Source organism: Arachis hypogaea, chromosome 4 (genome assembly GCF_003086295.3).
Source record: "Arachis hypogaea cultivar Tifrunner chromosome 4, arahy.Tifrunner.gnm2.J5K5, whole genome shotgun sequence".
NCBI lineage: Eukaryota > Viridiplantae > Streptophyta > Magnoliopsida > Fabales > Fabaceae > Arachis > Arachis hypogaea.
This window is the reverse complement of record NC_092039.1, coordinates 72,121,178-72,127,938: the sequence shown is the minus strand read 5'-3', so window position 1 is coordinate 72,127,938 and position 6,761 is coordinate 72,121,178.

Genomic DNA, 6,761 nt, shown 5'->3' with positions numbered 1-6,761 from the left:
TGGGGGAGGTAGAGGATCGGCCGGGCTTGATAGAGATAGGTTGGACTCTTGGAATGGTGGGAGGTGGTACCTACAAAGAGACTCTGACGCCCAAGTCAGAATAGGTCTGAAAGGTGTAAGTATGGATTAGGATTGAGTAACGTACCTGAGAAAGCACTTGGCTCCCTTTATATAGTTTGCAGTCGTTATCATCTTATCTTGTTAGCTAAGATAAGGAGTATTTGAATTTTGAATATTGGCTTGGGCAGTTATGCTTCCCAAGTCGGGTTAGGCCATGATGATGGCCTGAGTCCAGGTATCTGGGTCAAGTTAATTTGAGGGGAAGGGGACCCAGGAACCGGGTCCATAATAGTTGTCCCAGAACGAGAGAGTGGGTGGACCCAGTCTTGCTGCTTGGGAGTGCTTGGTTATACGAACCGTGAGGCGAGGTGATTGTGAGTGTACGAGGGGTGTCCTCTTTGGGGGATTGTGTGCCTGGTCCAGGAGTCTTCACATGTCAAGCTATGCTGAAGCCTTAAGTCGTTGGTCCATTGCATTTCTTTCGAGGGAGCTTTGTCCTTGCATTCCCCTAGGCGTCATAATGACCCTTAGTAGGAGGAGAGAGGTTTTGTTGTGCATTTCCCTCCTTGCCCCTAACTTTTCGTATTTCTTTTTAAAAAATATTGGCGGTTTTCATTTGCAGCTGCCTCTTCTCTTTCTATTTTTCCCTTTTACCTGACATAAGGCATTCTATGTGAAATTTCTTTGGCATCGCATTGAGCATCTGGTGGTCGTGTTACTTCGTGCATTTATTTGCGTTGGTTCTTCCTCTGTTTCCTTATTAACCAGGTTGGTTTTCCTGTTATCTTGCTTTTGTAATGGAGTTTAGTTTACTGTTCAGTGTTATTTTGCTTGCTTTGTGTTTTATCAAAGGAAAAAATGCACATCTAGGATACTGTGGTTTAGTGTAGTTTTGAGGTTTTTTCGATAGGATGTTTCTATTTAGTATGGTTTAGGGATCGTCTGTGTATTTTATGTTTTTTGGGTAGTAGGTTGACAGTGGAAAAATCCTATATTGGATATAGGTTTGCTGCGATGGAGGGGAGTTCAGGGGAACCCGGGTCCTACCTTCCCGGGGAGGGTATGTGATGACAATTGTCACCACATACCCATTTTTCAAGCTAAATTCACTTGTTTCATTAGTCTTTATGCACTTTCTTGCATCCTAAGTAAGGGATTTGGAATGAAAATGCATAACTTCTCTAAATCAAACAACCACCATTAAATTGATGCTAAAACATGAGGTTTGAGCTAAAATTTATTGATTTTTTAATGAATTATAAACCTTATGAGTTTAGAGATACTTTGATTGGTTGTTTTGGTTTCTTGTAGGTGAAGAAAGGAAGAAAAGAAGAAAAATGTGGCTTAAGAAGTGTGGCCAAGAGAAGAGAAGTATGGTGCAACATAGAAGGAGGAAGCAAACACTGCCCTTCATGAGAGCACATTGACTTTCAGGAGAGCAGCATAATGAATCAAGCCTTGAAAAGCATCACTGCCCTACCCACAATAAGCGCAGAGCACAATTTTATGCCAAGGAACAAAGGAAGCAAAAACTCTGCCCTGCCCTCCTCAAGAGCAATAACGGGCTTTCATGAAAAATAATTCAAAGGAAATTGCTTCCTAGTGTTCCCTATGAGTTTCGAACCCAAGAACAAGGAGGAAAGGAGTAGCGCTCAAATACAAGGAAAACAAGCAAAAATTGGCTTGTTTTCGATCTCCAAGAATCGAACACAGCACCATGAGGAAGCAAGGAACTAGGCGTTACTTTGGTGCCAAGAAAACCACGAAAAAAAGAGCAGCGTGTGCCTCCACCAAGTTTCGAACTTGGGACTTCATCCATTGGCAACACTGCCCTGCCCTTCACAAGGGCAGGGCAGCATTTCTTGGTGCATGGCGCAGCATTTTGGACGCACGAGCATGAGCACTCGGCCAGCAGCACGCACGCACGGGCAGCACTTGGCGCACCATGGCAACACTGCCCTGCCCTCAACAAGGGCAGGGCAGCATCTTGAACACGCACCAAACACGCACGCAATGAGGCCGCATGCACCATTTCCTGCTCTGCCCTCCACAAGGGCGGGGCAGCCTCCTGGAAGCTACTTTTTCATGGGCTGAAAATTGGATTAAAAATCCAATTTAATTCATTTCTTCACAAAATCAAAAGCCCATCCAAATTCCAAAATCCAAGAATAGAAAGTGTATAAATAGGAAATAGTTTGATGTAATTAGGACCTTTTTTTTTATTTTTGAATTTTTCACATCTTCAGACTTGATTTTGAGAGCTTGGAACTGAGATTTTAGAGAATTGGGAAGGAGAATTGATCTCTCTTCTTCCTTGTTCTTGCTTGAGCACTTTTTACTTTTCTTATTTGAGTCTTGGGTGTGAAGAATTGAGGAATTTCTGTCTCAATCTCCATTCAAGATCTCTTTAATTTCCTTTCTGCATAATTGAGTTCAATTCCATTTCCTTCACTGCTGCAATCTTTAATTTCTTGTTAATTGCCTTGTGAACTTGGATCTGGGAAGGGCAATTGAGATCTAGACTCTGCTATCTAGTCTCTGGAGCCCTGAGTTCTAATTCTCTTTTCGGTTCTTCTGCTGAACCATTACATTTTCACTTTCTGTTTGAATCTTAGTTACTTTCAATTCATCTTCTGCTTTATTAATTGCTGCAATTAAATTTTCCTTGCTTAATTTCTGAATTCCCAGTCCTCAAATCCCTTTTCCATTCAAGCAATTTATATTTCTTGCACTTTAAGTTACTACAATTTACATTTCTTGCACTTTAAGTTTCAGTCATTTAATTTCTTATTCTTTAAGATTCAGCTCTTTTACTTTTAGTTCTCTCTAATTTCTGCAATTCATCCCTCTCCCTTTACATTTTCTGCTATTTACTTACTGTTGGATACAAAATCACTCAACCAATACTTGATTTGCTTGACTAAATTAACCACTGAACTAAAATTGCTCAATCCTTCAATCCCTGTGGGATCGACCTCACTCCCGTGAGTTTTATTACTTGATGCGACCCGGTACACTTGCCGGTGAGTTTTGTGTTGGATCGTTTTCCACACATCAAGTTTTTGGCGCCGTTGCCGGGGATTGAAATAGATTGACAATGATTAAGTGAAGTGGTGGTCTAGATCAAGCACTTTTTCTTTATTTTTAACTAACACACTAACTGTTTGAGACTTTGCCTCTACTAACTCTAACTGTACTCAAGTTACAGAGTGCTCTATTTTAGTTTCTGGCTCTGCTTGTGTTTCTTCTTTTGTGACAAGAGGAAAGAGCAATGAATCCACACCTTTTGATCCTGAAACACTTTGGAAGTTGAGCAAGAATAAGGAATGTCAGGCTAGTGACATTAAAAGAGCGCTTGTTGGGAGGCAACCCAACCTGATGTAGTTTCTTTTCATAGCTATTTTAATAAAAAGGTTGAATAATTGGTCTGTATTGCAAGGAGCTAAGTTTGGTGTTGCACACCAAAACAATTTAAGGGAGAATGAAGGATTCTAAGTTTGGTGTTCCACCAAAAATCTCATTTAAAAACACATTCTCACCTCTTGCATAATGCTAGCTCCAAGCAATCAAACAAATTATCCAACTATTTAACTTCTTTCTAGCTTTAATTCCATAACCTTTAGCAAGAACACAAGGTTTCACATATGGTTAACTTGTTGCATCAGAGGCAGTGGCAAGCAATTAAGTTTGGTGTTCCCACACAAAAATAAATCCAAGAGCCACACTCAATTTATGCATACTAACCATGCAATTAAGGGCTTGAGAAGCGAGCAACTTTTGAGAATTATGCAGAAAATTAGTCAACCATTGATGATATTGTGCATTTTAACTCAAAGAGAACACAACAGAAAGAAGAATCAAAGGGCTGCAACTTCAAAGGTTGTATCTAGACTTAATCCTTGCTGCTGAGAAGTGTTTTGAATCAGGAATTCTTGTATGTCTTGCTAAAGTGTTCATCTAGTTGCAAGTGAAGTTGTTTGATTAAGTATGATAATTTGCATAATGCTTGTCATTCATCACTTAGCTTTAAATTTTGTTTTGTTTCCCATATGCTTGAATAAAAGAGAAATATTTGAATTAGAAAGTAAATATCCAATGTTGCATAAGTTAGAATGGAAGTTAATGGTGGTGTATGTGTCTGATTAAATGCATAACTCATGAAATAATTGCTGCATGATATAATTTTCATTGAAGTGTGAGCTAGCTTGCTATTATAAAGGTTCCTATCAGTGAAGAAAAAAACCCTTGAGAACAAAAATAAAATAGAAAGAAAAGGAAGAAGAAAAAGCCAATGTGGCAAGAAAAACAAAGAATAAAGGGTGGACACCAATAGCTTGGACACTAGGACACATACCTGTGGTGTTCTTGTACTAGGATATGCTTGGACAAGTAAATTCTGAGGGGTATTTTAAAACCCGGTCACTTAGATCAACTAATTTGGGATGGCCAATTGAAAGTCCACAATAAAGAGCCACCTAGATACAGAACATTTAGTTATTCAAAGAGATGCTGGGCATCAATGATCCTAGGAGGAAATAGTGAGCCATGTGTCTGTGGTGGAGAAATGTTGAGTAAAAATAAAGCCAAAGGCTACTACAGCATTTGACACCAAGCCTTCAAAGAATAATAAGCTTGTTAAGCAAAATGAGAAAAGAAAAGTTAGCAAGGGAGCAAGTAAAGAGTAAACCTTATAACAGCAAGTTTAGTGAGCCTTTGAGGAAAAGTGTATATTATGTAACAGCAAACAATAACTGAGTTATCATTGTCTGCATAAAAACTCCATGAATCAAGTTCTGCTATATGCCTAATGAGGATATGTTTGCTCTTCTTGTTCATTCCATTTTCTCTTAGTTTTGATACTTGCTTGGGGACAAGCAAGATTTAAGTTTGGTGTTGTGATGACAAGTCATCATATACCCATTTTTCAAGCTAAATTCACTTGTTTCATTAGTCTTTATGCACTTTCTTGCATCCTAAGTAAGGGATTTGGAATGAAAATGCATAACTTCTTTAAATCAAACAACCACCATTAAATTGATGCTAAAACATGAGGTTTGAGATAAAATTTATTGATTTTTTAATGAATTATAAACCTTATGAGTTTAGAGATACTTTGATTGGTTGTTTTGGTTTCTTGTAGGTGAAGAAAGGAAGAAAAGAAGAAAAACGTGGCTTAAGAAGTGTGGCCAAGAGAAGAGAAGTATGGTGCAACATAGAAGGAGGAAGCAAACACTGCCCTCCATGAGAGCACACTGCCTTCCAGGAGAGCAGCATAATGAATCAAGCCTTGAAAAGCATCACTGCCCTGCCCACAATAAGGGTGGAGCACAATTTTATGCCAAGGAACAAAGGAAGCAAAAACTCTGCCCTGCCCTCCTCATGAGCAATATCGGGCTTTCATGAAAAATAATTCAAAGGAAATTGCTTCCTAGTGTTCCCTATGGGTTTTGAACCCAAGAACAAGGAGGAAAGGAGTAGCGCTCAAATACAAGGAAAACAAGCAAAAATTGGCTTGTTTTCAATCTCCAAGAATCGAACACAGCACCATGAGGAAGTGGTGCGCGAAATTGTGATCAATACTTTTCACAACTCAAATAATCCCCGGTAATGAATCCAAAAACTTGGTGTTCAATACCATGGCATAAACACAACTTCGCACAACTAACCAGCAAGTGTACTGGGTCGTCCAAGTAATAAACCTTACGCGAGTAAGGGTCGATCCCACAGAGATTGTTGGTATGAAGCAAGCTATGGTCACCTTGTAAATCTTAGTCAGGCAAACTCATGTGGGTATGGTGATATACGAATAAAACATAAAGATAAAGATAGAGATACTTATGTAATTCATTGGTAGGAATTTCAGATAAGAGTATGAAGATGCTGGTTCCTTCCGTCTCTCTGCTTTCCTACTGTCTTCATCCAATCCTTCTTACTCCTTTCCATGGCAAGCTCAAGCAAGGGTTTCACTGTTTTCAATGGCTACCTCCCATCCTCTCAGTGGAAATGTTCAACGCACCCTGTCACGGCATGGCTATCCATCTGTCGGTTCTCGATCAGGCCGGAATAGAATCCAGTGATTCTTTTGCATCTGTCACTAACGCCCCGCCCTCAGGAGTTTGAAGCACGTCATAGTCATTCAATCATTGAATCCTACTCAGAATACCACAGACAAGGTTAGACCTTCCGGATTCTCTTGAATGCCGCCATCAGTTCTAGCCTATACCACGAAGACTCTGATCTCACGGAATGGCTGGCTCGGTTATCAGGCGAGCACTCGGTTGTCAGGCGATCAACCATGCATCGTGTATCAGGAATCCAAGAGATATTCACCCAATCGAAGGTAGAACGGAGGTGGTTGTCAGTCACACGTTCATAGGTGAGAATGATGATGAGTGTCACGGTTCATCACATTCATCAAGTTGAAGAACAAGTGATATCTTAGAACGAGAACAAGCGGAATTGAATAGAAGAACAATAGTAATTGCATTAATACTCGAGGTACAGCAGAGCTCCACACCTTAATCTATGGTGTGTAGAAACTCCACCGTTGAAAATACATAAGAACAAGGTCTAGGCATGGCCGAATGGCCAGCCTCCCAATGATCTAAGATCTAAAGAAAGAGATTCCAAAGATCCGAAGATTAGAAGCTTCAAATACAATAGCAAAAGGTCCTACTTATAGAGAACTAGTAACCTAAGGT